Source organism: Nicotiana tabacum, chromosome 14 (assembly GCF_000715075.1).
Source record: "Nicotiana tabacum cultivar K326 chromosome 14, ASM71507v2, whole genome shotgun sequence".
In the NCBI taxonomy this organism is placed as follows: Eukaryota; Viridiplantae; Streptophyta; class Magnoliopsida; order Solanales; family Solanaceae; genus Nicotiana; species Nicotiana tabacum.
The window spans coordinates 18,468,648-18,491,387 of NC_134093.1; the positions used below are offsets into that span (position 1 = coordinate 18,468,648).

The 22,740-nt window shown below is 40.9% G+C and overlaps 1 pseudogene; it reads left to right on the plus strand.

The window, feature by feature from the left end:
• Positions 1-16,377: 16,377 nt before the first annotated feature.
• LOC142168833 (uncharacterized) lies at positions 16,378-20,654 on the plus strand (annotated as a pseudogene).
• The last annotated feature ends 2,086 nt before the right edge of the window (positions 20,655-22,740 follow it).

A 22,740-nucleotide genomic window follows, 5' to 3' on the forward strand; every position in this document is an offset into this window, starting at 1 on the left:
CCCCTCTTTGCTTTGAAACACGAAGAGTTTTTGGGAAACGATAGAGTGAGCAGTGACGAACAATTTCTACCTGTTCGATACTCCATGGGAAGCATTTTGAAAATGTTTGACTGAACCTTGCTTCAAAGGTTTCCTATATATCCTTGGATTTAAAGGAATCAAGTCAGTATAGTTCTAGAAGTTTTTGGTAGCTGGGACTACCGGGAAGCCGTGATTTTACTATTGTTACTGCTGCTGAGCTCCTTATTATACCAAAGTTAAAATAAAAGATTAAACTAAGTCTATCAGCTACGAGTTATAAGATTCCTATCTATGAGTTTTTTGAAGCTTGATCTTGAGTCTTGGTTGGTTCCTCACGCAGACTCTGATCTGAATCTTGATGCTTGCTAGCTGTAGGTGCTAGTTCATTCCTCTTCAGCTTTTCAAGTCAGTACGGGACAAGTTTGTGGATTGATTCATGTTCTGAGCAGTCCACATCTTTTCTCCGCCTCTACACTTTGGTTTCAATTCTTTTATTTTCTTTCTTCTCCTTTATTCTGGATTGAGACTTCTTCTTTCGGTTGTCTCAAATCTTGTGCCTCAAGGTATGACCTGCTCAGGCATCAAAACAAACGAACGGAATTTTTCTGCCCCAGTTTTCACTAGGAAAATTCCGTGGGTTATTGTAACAAAATTGTATACTACTTTGTTATTGAAAAAGATAAAAAAGACAAGAGTGGTGTACCCGGAGTAAATGTAGGCTAGGGAGTGGGGACCTTATGTCTAAACGTAAGATCAACTAGGGATTGAAAACCCTATGTTGCAAAAATCACTAAGTTATGCTGGTATCAACTAGGGAATGGCGACCCTATGATGGAAAGTCATCAGGTTATGCTGGCATCAACTAGGGAGTGGAGATCCTATGTTGGAAAGTCATCAGGTTATGCTAGCGTCAACTAGGGAGTGTGACCCTATGTTAGAAAGTCATCAGGTTATGCTGGAATCAACTAGGGAGTGGAGACTCTATGTTGGAAAGTCATCAAGTTATGCTAGCATCAACTAGGGAGTGGGACCCTATGTTGGAAAGTCATCAGGTTATGCTAGCATCAACTAGGGAGTGAGACCCTATGTTGGAAATCATCAGGTTATGCTGGCATCAACTAGGGAGTGGGACTCTATGTTGGAAAGTCATCAGGTTATGTTGGCATCAACTAGGGAGTGGGACTCTATGTTGGAAAGTCATCAGGTTATGGTGGCATCAACTAGGGAGTGGGACCCTATGTTGGAAAGTCATCCGGTTATGCTAGCATCAACTAGGGAGTGGGACCCGATGTTGGAAAATTATCAGGTTATGCTGGCATCAACTAGGGAGTGAGACCCTATGTTGGAAAGTCATCAGGTTATGCTGGCATCAACTAGGGAGTGTGACCCTATGTTGGAAAGTCATCAGGTTATGCTGGCATCAACTAGGAAGTGAGACCCTATGTTGGAAAGTCATTAGGTTATGTTGGCATCAACTAGGGAGTGGGGCCCTATGTTGGAAAGTCATCAGGTTATGCTGGCATCAACTAGGGGGTGGGACCCTATGTTGGAAAGTCATCAAATTATTATGGAATCAACTAGGGAGTGGGACCCTATGTTGGAAAGTCATAAGGTTTATACTGGCATCAACTAGGGCGTGGGACCCTATGTTGGAAAGTCATCAGGTTATGCTGGTATCAACTAGGGAGTGGGACCCTATGTTGGAAAGTCATCAGGTTATGCTGGCATCAACTAGGGAGTGGGGCCCTATGTTGGAAAGTTATCAGGTTATGCTGGCATCAACTAGGGAGTGGGACCCTATGTTTGAAAGTCATCAGGTCATGCTGGCATCAACTAGGAAGTGGGACCTTATGTTGGAAAGTCATCAGATTATGCTGGAATCTACTAGGGAGTGAGACCCTATGTTGGAAAGTCATCAGGTTATGCTGGCATCAACTAGGGAGTGGGACCCTATGTTGGAAATGACGCAGCTGGGGATCAGAGACCATAGTTTTGAATTATTTTCAACATCATTTCTTCTTTTCTTCCTTTATTTTCAGAGAGTGAGTGAATGCGGGAAAGAAGTTTGGAGGAAACTTCCCTTTTAAAGTTGTTGTTGCAAAGTTGTTTCCAGCCCTTGCACGGTTTTCCTTTTGGTTGCCCCTGCTTCTTGCAAGGTTGATTTTGGGTTGCATATGTAACCTGTTTTCTTCAACAAAGAACAATTTGTTAGTTTGAAACGGTGATTGGTTTTGTGACCTTGATTATTTGGTCACTTGATCTCGGCCCGTCCTTTTGACGAAGATCTCAACTGCTTACTTGTTTCCTAGGGATTGGTTTCATTTCTAACCCTGGAGATCTTGACTTTTCCAAAACCTTTACCAGGATGATTAATCACATGGGACTTAACCTTCTTTAACTTTCTTTTGCCTTTGCGGCATTTTGACTTTGATCCCTTTCCTTTCAGGAATTCTTGATTTCAAAGCATTAGCCATCATGGCCAGTTGAGGTCGACTTGATGCACTTGCCGAGGCTGGGCGCTTTTGCGTACTAGCTTGTATCAAATGAGAACCTTGTAAATTAGTCTTGCCATCCTTTCTTTGTCTTAATTTATAATAGAATTAGATCGAAAGGGATTGAAAGAAAAACAAATGACAGAATGGACAAATGAATTTAGACAAGAGGTATCCCTTCCGGGGAAAGGAAACAAGGACTTATCTGGAGTGTATACGGACTTAAATGAATATGACATGCCTCTTGATCTGGATGCTCGATCTGTGCGAACTGTCCAACTCTCAAAAATCCATCATAGTTTATACCTCAAGATTTGAGAAACCTTGCCGAGGGTTGTGTCCATGTCAATGACCAATTATCCTCTTTTTCGATCAGTGGTGCCCTTTGCGGGTTTTCACCAGCTAACCTCTCTCATTTCTCTTCTCACCATCGTCTTATAGTGCTCTTTGCGAGTTTTCACTAACGAGACTCTCTCATTTTCAATTTCTTTGCTTAACATCGCCTCACGGTGCATGTGTGGGTTTTCACCGATAAGACTCTCTCATTTTATTTCTCTCATTTGGTCGCATCAAATCCAAGTCACGGTATTCTCCAATTTTGAACATCTTTACCGATTGATCGGATCGACTGGAACAGGATTTGGGTAGAAAGAATTTGAATTGAATTACAACCTTGGAACCTTTCAGGTGAAAGCGTCACCAAACCATTATAAATTCTGCTCCAGTTTTATCTTCAGGGGAATTTAGATTTTTTTATTTTTGTGTGACTGAACCCCATAGTGAGGTTGCCTACGTATCCTTTCGGAATCAAGTCGAACGTAGTTCAAGGAAACTTTTTTTTTTGACTTTCAGGTTCTGAAGAGGGTGATCAAAGAAGAGTAACCAGCTCAAAGGGTTTGCAAAGGGTTGATAGTGTTTGGGTAGCGAGAATGAAAGCCTTCTTCATCACAATCGAAGAGTATTAAGGCCGCGAAAGGGGTTAAACATAATACTTTTTAACCGCATCCGCATTGACAACTGTTTCAGGATCATTTCCTTCAATGTATCCCAAGTACAATGCCCCTTTCGGCTACGGTTTTCTTATAATGTACGGACCTTTCCAATTTGGAGCGAACTTTCCTTTTGCTTCCTCATGATGCGGGAGAATACGCCTTAGAACGAGTTGCCCCACTTCAAAGTTTCTAGGATGCACTTTCTTGTTGTAGGCGCGGGCCATTCTTTATTGGTACAACTGCCCATGACAAACCGCGGCCATCCGCTTTTCATCAATCATAGTTAATTGTTCCAGCCGGGTCTTGACCCATTCATCATCCTCGATCTCAGCTTCAACAATGATTCGAAGAGAGGGAAATTTAACTTCTGCAAGTATTACAGCTTCAGTGCCATAATCTAATAAGTAAGGCGTGGCCCCAACTGACGTGCGCACGGTTGCGCGATATCCCAATAATGCAAAAGGTAGCTTCTCATGCCACTATCTAGAACTTTGAATCATTTTCCTAAGGATCTTCTTGATGTTCTTGTTTGCCGCTTCAACGACGCCATTGGCTTTGGGTCGGTAAGGGGTAGAGTTGTGATGTGTAATTTTAAACTATTCGCATACCTCCCTCATCAAGTGACTATTCAGATTTGCAGCATTGTCTGTAATAATGGTTTTTGGAATACCAAAAATACAAAAATTGTTAGAATGCACGAAGTCCACCACTGCTTTCTTGGTGACGGCTTTGAAAGTAACTGCTTCAACCCATTTTGTGAGATAATCAATGGCAACCAGGATGAATCTGTGCCCATTTGATGCTTTCGGCTCGATTGGCAAAATGACATCCAAACCCCAAGCAACAAATAGCCAAGGTGCTGACATAGGATACAACTCTGAAGGCGGTGCATGAATCAGGTCACTGTGTATCTAACACTGATGACACTTCCGAAAAACACTGAAGCAATCCTTTTCCATGGTCATCCAGTAATACCCTGCCCGCAGGATTTTCTTTGTGAGGACATATCCTTTTATGTGGGGCCTGCACACTCCTGAAAGCACTTCGTTCATGATCTTTTCAGCTTCCTTGGCATCTACACACCTTAAAAGATTTAGATCTGGAGTTCTTTTGTACAAAACTTCTCCGCTTAGGAAGAAACTGCTGGCAAACCTTCTAATGGTTCTCTTTTGGTCTCCGCTGGCTTGCTCGGGGCATTCCTTTTTTTTCAAGAACCTTTTGATATCATGGTGCCATGGTTGAACATCTGGTTCTATTTCAACTGCATTGCAATAATCGTGTCTTTCTCAAATTTGGATCTCCAATGGGTTAATATGGACATAGCCTGGATACGGTAGCATTGCAGCTAAGGTAGCTAGGGCATCGACTAACTCATTGTGGAATCGAGGAATATACCTGAATTCAACGGACTTGAACCGTTTGCTAAGATCTTCCACATGTTGACTGTATGGGATAAGCTTGATGTCTCGAGTTTCCCACTCACCCTAGGCTTGCCGAATGATCAAATCAGAATCTCCCATGATCAATAATTCTTCCACATCCAGATCAACTGCTATGTTCATGCCCATAATGCATGCTTCATACTCAGCAGTGTTATTCGTACAGAAGAACCAAAGCCGGGTTGTGGCCGGATAGTGCTGACCAGTGGGCGAAATCAAAATTGCCCCAATCCTGACACCTTTTGCATTTACAGCTCCATCAAAGAACATTTTCCAAGTATTGGTGTGCTCTCGAATTATTTCAACTGAGTTTACTTCCTCGTTCGGAAAGTATGTACTTAGGGGTTGGTATTCATCATCAACCGGGTTCTCAGCTAAATGATCTGCCAAGGCTTGAGCTTTCATTGTCGTGCGGGTGACATAATGTCAAACTTAGTGAGCAGGATTTGCCATTTTTCTAACATTCCGTAGGCATTGGTTTATGGAATATGTACTTCAGAGGATCTATTCTGGTAATGAGATATGTGGTATAAACCAACAAATAATGTCTAAGCTTTTGAGTGACCCAAGTTAAGGCACAACAAGTTCTTTCCAGCAAAGTGTACTTGGCTTTATAACCAATAAATTTCTTACTCAAATAGTTTATGGCTTGCTCTTTCTTCCCGGTCGCATCATGTTGTCCGAGGACACAACCAAAAGAATTCTCCAGGATCGTTGAGTACAAGAACAAAGGTCTTCCAGGCTCAGGCAGAACCAACACCAGCAGATTTAACAAATATTCTTTGATTTTGTCAAAAGCTTCTTGACACTCATCCATCCATTTAATCACCGCGTCTTTCTTTAGCAGCTTAAATATGGACTCACATGTGGTAGTAAGCTGAGCGATGAACCTACTGATGTAATTCAACCTTCCCAGCAAACTCATGACCTCTTTCTTGGTTTTTGGAGGTGGCAGATCTCGGATAGATTTTATTTTTGTTAAATCTAACTCAATACCCCTCCAACTGACTATAAACCCCAAGAGTTTCCCAGATGGAACCCCGAATGCACATTTAGGTGGGTTCAATTTCAAGTCATACCTGTGCAGACTCTTAAAGCACTTCCTCAAATCTCGCACATGGCCTTCTTGTGTTCTGGATTTAATAATTACGTCATCCACATACACCTCAATTTCCTGGTGCATCATGTTGTGGAAAGGGGCAGTCATAGCCCTCATGTAAGTTGCCTCGGCATTTTTCAGACCGAATGGCATAACCCTGTAACAATAAGTGCCCCACGGTGTGGTGAAGGCTGTATTTTTTGTGTCTTCTTCATCCATCAGAACTTGGTGATACCCAGCATAACAATCCACAAAAGACTGTATCTCATTTTTGGCACAATTGTCGTCAAGGATGTGGATGTTTGGTAATGGGAAGTTGTCCTTGTGGCTTGCTTTGTTAAAATCCCTATAGTCAACACATACTCGGATCTTCCCGTACTTCTTTGGTACTGGGACTACATTGGCCAACCATGTGGTGTATCGGACTACTCGGAATATACTAGCTTTTAATTGTTTGGCAACCTCTTCTTTAATCTTATTACTGATGTCTGTTTTGAATTTTCTTTGCTTTTGTTGGATAGGTGGACAACCGGGATAAGTTGGCAACTTGTGTACCACTAGATCGACACTTAGTCCTGGCATATCATCGTAAGACCAGGCAAACACGTCTTTAAATTCAAACAAGAGTTGGATCAATGCATCTCTAGTTTTTTCCTCGGCGTGAATGCTTATCATGGTCTCTCTGATCTCTTCTGAACTGCCTAAATTAAATGGCTTAGTTTCATTTAGGTTTGGCTTAGGCTTATTCTCAAATTGTTCTAATTCTCGATTTATTTCCCTAAAAGCCTCATCTTCATCATATTCTGGTTCTTGATTCATTATTTCACCGTTAGATAGCATTTTAGGATCTGGACATGAAGTCCGCAAGCATGTCATGTTATTTAAGTTCGCATTATTAGAACTGAAAAGATAAGAAAATAGCAAAATCAAAAAGAAATAAAGGAAAAGATCTATAGATGATGAAATATTGATTTCATTTCATTGAATTTGAAGATAGGAACGTTTACATTGAAATTAAAAGACAACAAAATAAATATAACATTCGAGTTACACCCTGAAATAACTCGGAATGCAGAAATGGTGGCAAGACTGAACTACCGGAATTCCCGCTTGACAGGGAATGGAGTAGCCTACCAATTTTGAAGTTTAGCATTTGGCCCCATGTATTTCACCTCAGCAGTGCTTGAGCCTTTCCCCGGTTGGACCATGTGGGCTTCGTACAACATTTGCCTTATTGCCTCACAGATGTCCTCAATTTCTTCCGCCGTGAAGGCCTCTTCTTTTTCTTCTTCTTCTTCTATATACCTTGGCTTAACAAATGACTTGGCGAGATGCGGGACTGGCTGAGGCAGGACCCATCCATTTTTCTTACGTTCATCGGCCCATTTTTTGTCAGCACTGGTAGCTTGAAAACCTATGCCAAAGAACTTCTTGTTAGCAGCCAAGGTAACGGGTTCTGTGACGCCCTATAAGGATACCCCGAGCCCTTTCCCGGGCTTGTACCCATGTTTGATCATCTCACTAGCGATCATGATTGATGCGCTTGATAAATAGGGTTGAGGACATGGGGTTCCTTCTTCGCACTGGTCGGCGACTACGATTTCAAAGGCTTGGTAGACGATGTGTTCACTTCCCTCTCTGGACTCAAGACATGGGACTAATGGGTCCCTGTAGATTGACTGTTCATCTTCTCTATGGACAACTATTTCTTGGTTTTCATGTTCGAATTTGACCATTTGATGGAGAGTAGAGGGAACGGATCCCACGGCATGGATCCATGGTCTTCCTAAGAGAAAGTTATAGGAAGTGTCCATGTCCAGAACTTGGAATGTTACTTCAAAATCTACGGGGCCAATGGTTAGGATCAAGTCAATTTCCCCTATCATATCCCTTTTGACACCGTCGAAAGCACGCACGCAAACATTGTTTGGTATGATCTTTTCTATCCCAATTTACATCCTTTGTAATGTTGATAGAGTGCAAATATCGACTCCGGACCCACCATCCAACATGACCCTTTTCACGTAATATCCTTCACACTTGACAGTCAAGTGAAGGGCCTTGTTATGGGCGGCTCCTTCTGGAGGCAAGTCATTTCGGTTGAAGGAGATTTGGTTGACCTCGAAAAATCACTCTGCCATTCTTTCCAACTGTTCAATCGTGGTCTTAATTGGAACATACGCCTCATTCAGTGTCTTTAGAAGCACCTTCTGTTGTTCGTTTGACCTTATCAATAGAGACAAAAGTGAAACCTGGGAGGGAGCCTTTCTGAGTTGATCAATTACACATACTCTGAGGTTTTCATCTTCAGGAAAACTTCCTCCGCTTCTTCAGCAGTAACCAGTTTTTTGAGGGGGAACCACTTCTGCTTGGTTTTGTTCAATTCTTCTGGGTTGTGATACTTCCCAGATTGGTTTGTTTCATTTACTTCCCCCTTAACTTCCTTCCCTTTATATGTGACCATTGTCTGGTTGTAGTTCCAAGGGACGGCAGTAGGGTCTCTCATGGGATTTTGTGGCATGCGGCTGATGATCAAAGGCTCATCCAGCTAGGTGGAATGACTGGCCTCCGTGCCTCGTAAGTCCCTTTTGTTACATACATCTTTGGCACATTTGGCGAGGTTTTACTCTATTCAAATCTCTTGGGAGGGCTTAACATAAGCTGTCCCTTCCTGGGGGCTCTTGGGACGTAGAGAATGGCCTCTTTGGCAGATGTTGCCCCTGTCTCTGTTTCCCCGGCCTTTTCTGCATTTTGGGGAGTGGAATTTATCTTTTTCTCATCCCTGACTTGTTTTGCCACCGCTTTGGGTTTCTTTTCGGAATCAGCTATGGAAATTATAGCCTTTAATGCTGGGTCGAATTCTTTGTCTTCGTAGATCATCCTGATGACCGGCCCGTTATTGTGGGCCGGTAACGGGTTGTTGGTCACATTAGGGACTTCCTCGTCCCTTAACACTACTCGCTTCTGCTCTATCGGATTCTTGACTAATCTCTTAAGGGTCCAACAATCTTCAGTGTCATGCCCTTCCACCCCTAAGTGATAAGCGCACCTGGTACCTGGCCTATAGGATGGAGATTCCGGGTTCTGTCTGTTCGGAGGTACATGCTGTAACATGCCCATTTGGACTAATTTTGGGAAAAGGCTGGAGTAAGATTCACCAATAGGGGTGAAGTCAATTTTTCTGGGTGGTTCACGGGGATGAGTGTTATATTGGTAATTGTTCTGAGGTGGACGGGGATTATACGGAGCTTGGTGAGGAGGGTTATTTCTTAGATGTGGAGCTCTATTTTGGTTGTAATGCTGCTGTGGCCTGGTATATGGTTAGGCGTTCATTACTGCATAGGAATGAGGGGCCATAGCATAGGCTGCATCCTAGTGGGGGTAATAATGCCGCGAGGTCCTGGAAGATGGACCAGAATAATCCCGGGGTCGCCGAGAATTTCTCAAGCTTGAAGCCATCATGGCTCCCTCTTCCTTTTTCTTCCGGCTGGTTAAAACTCCCGAGCCGCTGTGAATGGCTTGGGAAGTGACTCTTAAAGCTGATTGACTTAAGATGAGGCCTGATTTTAGGCCGTTCTCTACCATTTCTCAAATTTTGATGGCCTCCGCGAACAGTTTGCCTATGGAAGACATCATGTTTTGGAAATAATCGGCTCTTGGGCCTGTAAGAAGACACTGACCATCTCGGTCTCATCCATCGAGGGTTTTACCCTGGCCACTTGTTCATGCCATTTGATAGCGTATTCTCGGAAGCTTTCCGAGGCTTTCTTTTTGAGGTTGGTCAAAGAATTTCTGTCCGGGGCTATATCAACATTGTATTGGAATTGCCTTACAAAATCCCGGGCTAGGTCATCCCATATATTCCAATGGGAGATGTCTTGGTCCATATACTACTCAGAAGTAATTCCGGTGAGGCTCTCTCTGAAATAGGCCATTAACAACTTCTCTTTTTCATCAATGCCCCTCAACTGGTTACAATATCTCTTTAAGTGAGCAATCGGGTCTCCATGCCCGTCATATCTTTCGAACTTTGGCGTTTTAAAGCCAATGGGTAAATGCACGTGAGGGAGCATGCATAGATCAACATATGAAATGCTCTTTTGGACACTTAGGCTCTGCATATTCTTGAGGCTTTGCTCGATGCTTTTCATTTTTCGTGCTATCTTCTCTTTTTCAGGATTTCTCGCGGCTTTCTCATATTCTACGGGAGACTCAAATTGTGGGTGCTGAGGATAGGAATTTGGGGTAACCCGAGCGGTGTCCAATTGGAATTGGGGAGCTTGGAAAGTAAAAGTTGATGGTTCGAAGGTTTGTTGCGGCAGTGTTGGTTGTGCCATGCTAGAGGCTGGGGGTGCTGTGAACACTGTAGATGATATTCCTGAAGATGGTGCCTGGGGGCGAACCTCAGAAGGCATACTAGTGAAGTTGGTTGACATGGTGGGGTACCCAAATGGGATGAATGGGTTGGTCACTGGGATAGGGACATTGGTGGTTCCTCCCGTCCTGGGGAGCAATTCAGGGAATCCAGGGATAATACTGGGTGGTTCCTTGCCATTGGACCATGCGTCCCACATTTCTAGCATAGGACATCGTAGCCTTTTATTTTCCTCAGCAACTGCTGACTCTGACTGCGGGATAGCCGATATCGGGCTATCCTCGGGCTCAATGATGGATAAATGACTTTCTGAGGCCATGGCAATACTTCCCTTAGATCTCGTGAAATAAGGGTGTGAGGCCAGATTACCACCACAAAACCAACCACCTAGAAATAGAACATGTTCTTTTAGAGCACACACAACAAATCGGTTAGTTCGAGACTTTTAACACATAGGGAATCACATATTGGGGGATGCAATGCACCTAAACAGTTAAATGTTTTCCTAAATGTTTTGCAACGGCTGTGTGTTTCATCCCAGCTTTATTGTCTCTCTCTTTTGCTTTCTTAACCACTTTCTTTAGGGCTATGATCGAATCCTATGTGGATTGCTTACGTATCATGACGCTGCATGAATCAGATCATTACGTATTTCAGGGACAGGTATGAAGTGACAAAGCATATTTTTTCATTTCATTAACAAAGATATCTCTTCTTTTTTTGTTTTGTTTTTTCATTACAGGGAATTAAAGTACTGACGACTATAAAGGAAAACAATGCAGACTCAAAATAAACAACAAAACAATTTTGAACAAAACTCTAGAAAGTAGTAAAGTACAGACTCGAAAACTGGAAAGTCAAAAGTACATGAGAGCCTCTACTGGTCTTCTTGGAGCCTGTGGGGCATTAGCTGGTCTTTGCGCGGGCCTTCGCGCAATGTCTTCTTGAAGACGGTCTAAGTCATCCATTACCTGCTGGAAGAAGGTCATCATAGAAGCGAAAAACATGGACCTAGTCATGTCTTCACACTCATGACATTTCATCACGACATATTCAGCTATCTCCTTAATCCTGGTTCTGATAACTCCTTTCTCTAGAAGCAGACGCCCAATTTACTATGCCCGGGCTTTCAACACTTGTGCGGTGGTATTGTTTTGGTCTTGTAGCTGTTGGCAAGACCAAAACAATACCACATGTATTGCGTAGCAGTGCTCCTTTTCTGTCTTAAAATCTTTGGTTTGCTGGACCATTTTATTCCCAAGGGCAAACAACTTTCCTTTAGAACTGTTATTTCTTTGCCATATTTTTGTCTCACATGGTTCGCATGTTCTTCTGCTCCTTTGGCCAACTTTATTTGAGCATTTAGCAAATCTTTTTCGGCCTTTATCAAGTCAGCTGCATAGTTGTGTACCTTCATTCTTAAGTTACTATTTTTTCATATCTCTCGCTCCTTACAGGCATTTCGGCGACTATCCTCATGTCCGGAGTTAGGCTCGGAGTGCCTCGTTCTCTCGGGTCAATTTTCTCTTTTCACCTTCGGTTACCTGTGCTTGTAAGTCATTGTTAAATGCGAGGTTCCTTATTTTTTCCTCTAAGGCATGGGTGGTGGCTTGATATTTCTTTTCCTTTTGTCCCTAGGACAAACTCTCTCGTTCTTTGTCATCAAAAGCCTAAATATGAGGCCTTTTGCCGGGCCTTTTAGGCTCGGGCTCTGGCTCATCATTAATGCAGTTTCTTCTTTCGAACCATGTGGCATAGCCCGGATCTACTTCACCTCTTGCCAGATCGGGCACTTGGGTATCCTCTTTCAAGTATCGGCAACCATTCCAGATTTGTTGGATTAAAGCCTCGGGAAGTGGGGCTTCGGGGTATAGCTCAATAACTTGGACACTCAAATCTTCATCCTCAGGCACCACTTGATATCTTACCGATTGTCTTAGAACCTTTTGTGGTGCATATGGTTGGACACTTCTCAAGCCCATCAATAGCAAATAGTTCTTTGTGGCTGTCATGTATATGACTTCCCTCACTGGGAGCCATCCTAAAGTCCACTCAATCTGATTCGCCTTTAAAGTTCTTAAGTGGGCGATCCAAGCTTTAACCCCTTTCGGAGAGTTGTAATCTTTTACCCTCTCCTCAAAACTCTCAATGAAGTTGCTCTTGCTTGGGCCGTAGCTTATAAATTTCAGATGATGGTGAAGATGTTCAATTAGCCACATTTGTAGAAGGATATTGCAACCTTCAAAGAATGTCGTCCCAGACTTACACCGTGTTAATGCCCGATAGATATCCGACAATATAAGTGGAGAAAGTGTTTGATCATCTTTGGCAGTTAGGACTTGTGAAATTCTAGCCATACGGATATCAATTGTCCCTTTTTATTTGGGAAGACCATGATGCCCGGGAATGCCACTATGAAAGCAAAGCGACGATGAATTTTCCAAGTATCTTTGCTTTGCTTGTTGTTCAACCCCTTTTCATACGTTTCAAACCCATTTGGATGCCCATACCTGGAGTACAAGAAGTAGAAAGAGCAACATCCATCGTTTACATTGTTTTTCCTTATTTGTTTACTGATGTTCAAGATATCAAAGAACCGGCGCACAGAGGGAGGCCTCAGGAATATAAGTTGCCGATTTCTCAAATCCCGGCCGAAAGCAGTATATCCGGCTATTTCCTCCAGGGTAGGAGTGAGCTCAAAGTCCGAGAAGCGGAAGACATTGTGAACGGGATCCCAGAAGGGCACTAAAGCCTTGATCAGATCATTCCGGGGCTTAACTTTCATAATATCCGTGAGAGCACCCAAATGTTCTACTACCCAGTCTTGACCATCTTTACCCAAGTCATACCACCACATTTGAAGCTGCAGTAGAGCCTGCTCTACAACATTTAATGGCGGGTTCTAGACAGTGTTTATTTTGTACCTGTAAATGGTTATGGTTAGGGTTGACTCTAGTTCGAAAGATAGACCAGCGGACTCTTTTACAAAAACCAGTTTTCAATTTTTCAAAGGGAAATCACCTGAAGGTGGCTATTTGTGCAGTGTTGGCCAAAAATGGTCATCTTTGCAATAATGGCCCCTTCCCACTTTCAAATAAAGTTTTGAGGCCGCGGTAAGACACTTTATGGAAAAAGTGATTACTTATTGACAGACATATACGTTTTTGGCGAGAATAGCCCTTCGACGATTTAGAGGTATTCTAAGGCTATTCCAGCAAAAATGGCGCAGGACTTAACCGAAGCTGGGCCGGTTTTATTTTTTGACCAATGGACATACTTTATTTATTTGGTTGGAAAAATTGGGGTCGGTACCGATGAGATTTGCCTATGTATCTTATATCCGGTGAGAATCACACCCGCGTAGTTCGGTCAGTTTTGACACCATTGGAAAAGCATGATATTGACTTACTTTCATTTTTTTGGAAATGCATTTTCTTTTTCTCTCTCTTTTTTCAAACATTTTGGCAGAGTTTCGAGGCATTTTCAAATACCGGAATTTTCAAATCAAGGTGAATTTTCTATTCTACCTCACTCTTGGTTTTTCTGTTGTTTTTATTTCCTTAACCGGTCAACAAGCAAGTCGAAACAAATGAATGCACACGTAGCAGGTAAGATGCATCATGAATATTTTTGGGTACACTTGTCCTATACGGACCCAACCCCTGTGTTGAGTCCCCTAAGTCAAATACACGTGATGCAGATAAGCGTTCCTACTAGGGATCCGGCATGAGGCTATGTTATTCTAGGTTTAAACCTGGGGTGTGTTCTAGACATGGCTTACCCAAGCGGACAGCTTGAGCCGAGGTGGGAGCGACGTACCGGGAGCACGAAAGTCTACCCGGCCTAGTGGCTGGTCCATCCTCGTTCTATTTTGTATGACCTCTAACAAAAAAGTGGGCCACGCATACGTGTGCACTATATTTTTAGAAGACTCAGAAATGAGGCGTAAGAAGACAGTTTAATACAGTTCAAATAATATTAAAGCGATAAATGAGTGGCAATTAGTACATTAGACCCACAAAATACAGTAATATCAACAATCAATAAAGCCAAGTAAAAATCATATTAACAAGCTCGAATTCTTGAACCCTGAACCAGAGATTCTGGGTTCGATCTCCAGCAGAGTCGCCAGAGCTGTCACACCTCCTTTTTTCCGATAGGATAGGGGAGTTTTTTCAATTAAAGTTACATTAATCGAAATGAGATTATTTATTTATTCCAGAGTCGCCACTTGGAATATTTAGGGTGTCCCAAGTCACCGGTTTATTTTAAATCCCAAATCGAGGAAAGTTTTGACTCCGTCTTAAAGTCTACGAAACCAGAATACTGGGTAAGGAATTCTGTTAACCCGGGAGAAGGTGTTAGGTATTCCCAGATTTTGTGGTTTTAGCATAGTCGCTTTAATCATACTTGGCTTAATCAATTGTTTAATTACGTATTTTAGAACTTATATACATTTTATCTTTTACCGCTTTTAATTATGGCGTTTATGGATTTAATCTTTGAAATTGTGTGTAAGTCCGCTTTATTTGGGTCACTAAAATCATGTCACGCGAACGTGTACACAATTAACTGCACTTTATTACTTTAAGATTGTTTGGCCGAAATTGCACGAACGCATACTTCAATTTAATTTTGGAAGTCGTAATTATGTCATGCGAATGTGTACACAATCACAATAATAATTTAAGACTCGCCTAAAAGCATTTCTACGAGTATTCAAATGTTAAAATCATACTCGTATCACGCGAACGTGTACACCATCACGATAGTTTGATTAAAAGCATGCCTAAAAGAAGCCTTTCCACGGATATTCATAAGTTATTCAACAATTAGCTAATTTCGGAGTAATGATTAAGCAATGAAAGTCTAATCTCGAACGTGACAAATTGCCTATGCAATAGCCAACAGCACATAAATGTCCAGTGCAAAGTACAAATATCAGTTCCCCCCATTTAGGATATCTCCCATATCAGACACCGTAGCTCATTAGGATGAGATGTTAAACATGCAATCAAGAAGCAACAAGAAATTCTCCCCCATCGGAACGGGATGGGATGGGGAAGTTGGTCTCCTTATATAGCTTGAGCAATCCTTATCAGTTAGGATTTTGGGGTTGAGTTAGACCTAATATCTATTTTTTTAACATGGTATTAGAGTCGGACCGGGTGTGCGAGAGAGGTATTAAGTGCCCCACGTTGGTTGAGGGATGAGTCATTTGTCTCTTTTTGTAATATGGCCAATATTTTGGCTAATGTAGTCCATCTCACATAAGCATATTTGCAAAGTAGACTTTGTTGGCAATATTCTTTGGGACCCAAAAGTATTGCATTGTGTGGTGGATATCATTTGCATAAGTTGTATCTTTTCTTTTACAACTAAGAGGTCAAAGATTGTTTTGCCTATGAAAGAAGAGGCAATTAGTTTATTTTAAACACACCAACAAGACTTGAATCTTCATTTCTTGTTTCTTCCTTTTCTCCTTTATCAAGGGTGTTTTGTATGAGAGTTAAGTGTTGGGAAGCACCTGTGTGGACCCTTTCTTTGGAGTGATCTTGTGAGGTTATTCCCTTAGGGTATTTGGGATTGATTAGAGTATTTACTCTAATTTTGTACTCTCTTTTGTACTCTTAAAGGTATAGTAAAATTACACTTCTCCGCTTGTGTATGTAGGTCATACTCACCGAACCACGTTAAATTGATGTCTTCTTTATATACTTTAATTGCCGTTATTATCAACTTGCATTGTCTTTGTTATTGTCATTATAACGTTGTTGGCTAAATTCCGCACTACCCGTTTTCCCGATCCTAACACTTTTTATGGTCTTGGGCAATCCTCACCTCTTAAGCTAACTTTTGGGGATGAGCTAGGCCTAAGATCCATTTATCAACAAATTCCAAATTGTGTTGAATTTTTGTCTTGATTGTTTCTAAGATTCTTGAGTAAATCATTATCCTAATGTTTCTGCTCTTGGTATGTTGTTTTTGGCATTCAGCTGGAACTGTTCATAGCTAGAGAGTCCATTTGGTTTCAGCACTAATGTATGTTGAATTGGTGTATTTGACAGGTAACTTATCCAAACATGATGGAATTTTTTGAGTCTTGGAGTTGATATGGAGATGTCTGATATGTCATTTTCAGTGAGCTTGGACAACGGGCATGGTTGTGAATGGGGTAGCCGAAATGGACTCTCTGGTTTGTTTGCACAGAAAAAGAATGTCTTGAATCCATACTTTTGGAAAATGATTAGAGAAATCATCAAGTTCAAGCGGGATATAATAAGGTACCATTACATCCTTTAGCTTTACTATCAGTTACTCCCTCTATTTCAATTTAGATGATACAATTTCCTTATTAGTCCGTTCCAAAAAGAATGACACATTTCTAGAATTGGAAATAATTTAACTTTATACTGTTCATTTTACCCATATGAGAAGCTTTAAAATCACATAACCCATAAAGCTTCATAAATGACATGGCTCCATAAAGCTTTTACCAGGTGCATATCTTGCTCGGATCTTCTTCCATAATTGTACGGAACAATAGCATCATTGGGGTAGATACACAAATCACCTTAAATGTTTTGCAGTCAAGATCCCTTCTGTCTTTGCACTCGAGGGACAATCTCCGTCCGGCCCGAGGAAACCTTTGCACACCTCCATTACCTTTTGGGAGGCCTACGCCCCATAGAAACAGTCTACCTGAGACCGTTCCTTGGCCCGGCCGGAAGGACTTCTAGTCTATTAGAATCCCCTAGAGTATTAAAATATATCTTTAGTTCATTTCATATATAACTATCACTAGTCAATATCTAATATCACATATACATGTCTTTCTTCCATAACGTAAACCAAACATTCTTAGGATCACAAGTTTCAAAAGTCCATTTTTTTCTTAAACTCTGTGCCGAGTCAAATCACCTCACCTAAATTGAAACGGATGAATAATAAATATAAATCCCTTTGATGTTGATGTTTCATTGTTAGAGCACAGAGTATTCTTTGGTTGAAAAGGACTAAATCATTCTGTTTTGCACCTGTGCTGTATTTTGTATCAAAAAAGAGTTGTCTTTAATGTAGTTTATGTTTCCGACTCCATTGCAGTTACCTTGAGGCACTTGATAACAATCCTGACATTGATCGGAACGAAACGTTAGGACATTTTATTCAGTCACATGGCTATTCGGAGTTATTTTAGAAAGCTTATCTGGTGAGACTTTCGTTCTGTCATAGTTCTTGATTTTGCTACATGCATAGGCCATTTTGTTTCATTCAAAAAATTGATCTTTCTATAAGCAATTCACAAATATGTTTTGACAGATTCCAATATGTGTTTCAATTTGGTCCTGCCGCTCGGATGGAGTAATGGACTTTTCTGCTTATTCCATTCTTTCATTCTGTCACAACCACCATCTTTTGCAGGTAGTAATGAGCATATTTTTTGTATAGCTTATAGCCAATTGCTAAATGTAGTCCATAGCAGATACTGAATTTGAATGCTTCTATGTATCATTTTGATGTTTTGAGTGCTTTCATTCTTTCTTTACAGCTCTTTGGTCGCCCTCAATGGCTCACTGTTAGATGGCGATCACGTACATATGTAAACAAGGTGGTATATTATTTTCCATGTACCACAAAGTCCTAGTAATTACCAGTTATTTGCTTTCTTGAGCGATTTGTTAAGCTTCTATCGTCTTTCTGAGTTATATGATGGGTGTTCAAAGCAGGTTAAGGAGGAGCTGGAGAAGAGAGGCTGCCAATTAAAGACTAGTTGTGAAGTAAATTCTTTATCAACGAATGAAGAAGGTGCGCTTTGGTTTTAGCATTTTAAATACCTCTATTTTCTCATGTCTATTTTAAATCCCACAGTTAGGAACTACTGATGATTCTAACTGTAAAAGAAAGAGCGTTTGCAGGTTGTACTGTAGCTTGCACTGATGGTTCCAAAGACGTATGCGATGGATGCATAATGGCTGCACATGCACCAGATACTCTGAGAATGTTAGGCAAAGAGGCAGCATACGATGAAACAAGAATACTTGGTGCTTTCCAATATGTTTATAGGTACTTTCGCCTTCCTTTTCTCATTCTTTTTTACTTTTTTTTTTCCAAACAGCTCATGCTTAGACTGAAGGGGAGCCTTAGCGCAACTGGTAAAGTTGTTGTCATGTGACCAGGAGGTCACGAGTTCAAACCGTGAAAACAACCTCTTGCAGAAATGCAGGTTAATGCTGCGTACAATATACCCTTGTGATCTCATTCTTTCCCGGACCCTTGTGATCTGATCCTTCCCCGGACTCCGCGCATTGTGGGAGCTTAGTGCATCGGACTGCTCTTTTTTTTTTTTAGTTCATGCTTAGACTGATACAGATGATGTAGTTATCTTCCTCTCAGAAATGGCCATAAATGTATGTCCATGTTAGATAAGTAGTATCTGTTACTCGGGGAAACTATAGTCAACTAACACAACTCAACCTACTAAATTTCTAAGGTTAATCTGAAAGTGTTTTCTGAAGGCAGAAATAAAGCTAGCAATACTGCCTCTGAAATTAGTGAATGAATTCTAATGAATGCCGCGTGAAGGGCAGAATATAATGTTGAAGAGAATGCATAAAAGGGCAGTCCGGTACACTAAGCTCCCGCTATGCTCGGGTCCAGGGAAGGGCCGGACACAAGAGTCAATTGTACACAGCCTTATCCTGCATTTCTGCAAGAGGTTGTTTTCACGGCTCGAACCCGTGACCTCCTGGTCACGTGACAGCAACTCTACCAGTTACAAAGATTTTATGATATCAAAATGCACACTCATTTCTATTCCTCTACGACAGTGATATTTACCTTCATTGTGACAAAAATTTCCTGCCTCGCAACCCAGCAGCATGGAATTTTCTTGGAACCATGAACGATAAAGTATGCGTGACATATTGGCTCAATATACTCCAGGTGTGCGATGCATCAGAACCATTCTAATGTTGTTCAGCGGAAAAGTCTTTCCTCTTGTTAACTGTCCTCTTGTCTTTGAAATGTATAAACCTACAGAATCTTGGTGAGACAGAGCGACCTTACTGTGTAACTCTTAATCCTCCTCACACACCTGAACATATGATGCTTAAGTACCACAGGCCACCCCATACCCTCAGTTGCTGCATCAATAGCTTCATCCGAGCTAGATCAAATCCAAGGAAAGAGAGGAATATGGTTTTGTGGAGCATATCAAGGTATGAATCTTTTTCTATATAGATTACGGAGTTGCTTCAAAGTGGATGTTCCTTGTAACCTCCTACAGTACACAAAGTGTATAGCTGCTTTGGCTTTCACCGGTTATTGAAGTTATATTTTTTGCAATATTTTCAGGCAATGGTTTCCATGAGGATGGACTAAAGGTAGAACTATTCCGCTAAATCTTAACAGATTTTAACTTGAAGCATGAGACATATTCCTAAGAGAACAGAAAATATTAATACACATAAAGTTTTCAGCAAAAGGAGGAAGGAAATCCATGAGCACAACACAATGTGTCAATAATAATCTACTTTTTCTCCTTCTCAGGCAGGCGCGATTGCTGCACAAGGTCTGCTTAAGAGAAACTATAGTGTCCTGAACAATCCAAAACACATGGTACCTACCTGGACAGAAACAGGAGCACGCATCCTCGTTACTAGATTTCTCAAGAGTTTCATTTCAACAGGATGCATAATGTGAGTTATAACAGTTTCACCTTGTATAGTTCTAATCCCAAAATGGTTATATCTAACAACATGGTATTTCTATCAATCCAATTTCTCATCTTACAACTGTGATGACCCAAAAGTTCATCTTATATTTTAGAACTCAAATCTGCGCTCTTAAGCCTTAAAAATCTCATTTTTACCCTCCTCGATTTGCGTGCGCATTCCGGGCAGATTTCCGGAAAGTTTTGATTTTGAAAACTAATGAAAATAAGAATTTTTGCCTTAAAAGTTGATTTTAGTTGATTCGGTCAATATTTTTGGTAAACGGGTTAGGATTTATGGGACCTGGGCGTATGCCCGGAATTGAATTCGGAGGTCCCTAACTTTCCTCGCATTTGCGAAGGCAGCGGGATTGTGAAGGGCATCGCAATTGCGATTGTTCCTTCGCATTTGTGAAGCTCAGGTCACAATTGCGACACCTGCAGCTGAGTAAAAGAGGGTTAGACAAGATTTTTCATTCATTCTTCATATTTTCAAAATCCAAAACCTTAAGAGGCGATTTTCCAAAGACCAAATCTTCCCCAAATCATAGGTAAGTGATTCCTAACTCTTTTCTTTCAATCTTTTACATCTTATAACAAGATTTCAAACTAGAATCTAGAATTTTTATGGTGAAATTAGGATTTTTGGGTAGAATTAAGTGGCCTTCGGAGCGAGGTAAGTGTTGTATCTAACCTTGACTTAAGGGAATTAGGAACCTTAGATTACTTGCTAAGTGAAATTCGTGTGAGCGGTGTATATGTGAGGTGACGAGTACATATGCGTCGCCAATTTTCCTGTTTTTTATGTTTCTCAATTTTTTTATATTGTCTCATTCCTATGCCTAATTGCGATGTGTTATGCTAGTGTTGTTCAATTTATCGTTCTTATCATGTTTACAGATTTTCTGGTGATAATTGAGTTTTTATTTCAAAGTTGAGATTGATGTTATGGAACCAAATATTGAAGTAAGGTTTGTACTTGTTATTCTATCTCCATGTTGATATTAATGCATTGTATTTTGGTAACGGAGAGTGTTAATGCACGAAGGGTGACGCAGTGCCATATTATGAGTATTAATGCACGAAGGGTGATGCCGTGCCATAGTGTGAGTGTTAATGCACGAAGGGTGCCGTGCATATTGTGAGTGTTAATTCACGAATGGTGATGCCGTGCCATGATATGAGAGTTAATGCACGAAGGGTGATATCGTGTCGTTTCTATTTATTTTATGGTGAGATTGAGAGTAAAAGCACGAAGGGTGATGTCGTGCATTTTCCTTACTGTATTCACTATTCCTGTTGATTCATGGCATATTGACTGCTCTGGTGATCATTCTGTTGTAGTTCTTTATCTTGTGTTCCCCTCCCAACATTTTCTGTTTAGTTCTTCATTTATGTTATTTGCATATATACTGTTAAATTGTATATGTTGATTTGTAGGTGCCTTGCCTTAGCCTCGTCACTACTTCGTCGAGGTTAGGCTCGACACTTACCAGTATATGTGGTCGGTTGTACTGATACTGCACTCTGCACTTTCTGTGCAGATTTTGATACCGGCTCGGGTTGATCGAGATTTTGCTATTGGTCTGCTGTCCGGAGACTCAAGGTAGATCTGTCGGTGTTCACAGACCTTGAAGTCCTCGTCTATCTTTTCTGTTCTACTTTTTCTTTCATTGAGACAGTTGTATTTCTTTCAGACTATTACTTGTAGTAAATTCTAGCATGCTCGTGAATTGTGACTCCAGATCCGGGTGACAGTAATTAATACAGTTTTATGATATTCTGCACTTATTATATTTCATCTTAGTTAATTATTGTTATTTACTGAATGAAAATAAGGAATTGGTTTAACGATTTTCTAACATTGGTTTGCCTAGCAAGTGAAATGTTAGGCGCCATCACGATCCCATCAGTGGTAAATTTCGGGTCGTGACAATAACACATGTTAAGAAGCCAAAACTATTTTATTGAAGAAGTATTCCTCTTTCAACGAATCCTGTTTGTTTATAATTTCCTGTTACTTTCTGTTCTCTTATGTACTTATAAACACAAACGAATCATTCGTACATTATTTTTAGACTATATGTTTTCTGTGCTCAGCTTGTTAGAAGAAGGGGGCACGATGTTCACCTTCGAAGGATAAAAGCTCTCTTAAAGTTTCTCTTAGAGTTCATAGTCCGCGGTTTTACTGGAAGGTAATTGAAGTTCTTTGTTTTTTTCCTCTCGTACAATTCCTCAAGCCAATAAAAAGAAAATTTCAAAGAATTCTACAATATGGATAAATTTTTTAACATATAATAATCTCTTACAGGTTGCAACTCAAGGTGACTTAGGCCTTGCCGATGCTTTTATTCAAGGGGATTTTTCTTTTGTTGATAAGAATGAAGGTCTTCTTAATCTTTTCATGGTGAGGAAATGACTCTATTTCTTTGTAAATAGCTATTTGTTGGTACTTGGCATCCTGAATTCTTTTACAGATTTTCGTTAACAACAGAGATTTGAAAGCATTTGACTGCTCTGGTGATCATTCTGTTGTAGTTCTGATTCAAAGTGTATTTATGTATGGTAAATATAGTGCATAAGTTAGTTAAATAGGAAAGGAGAGCTCAG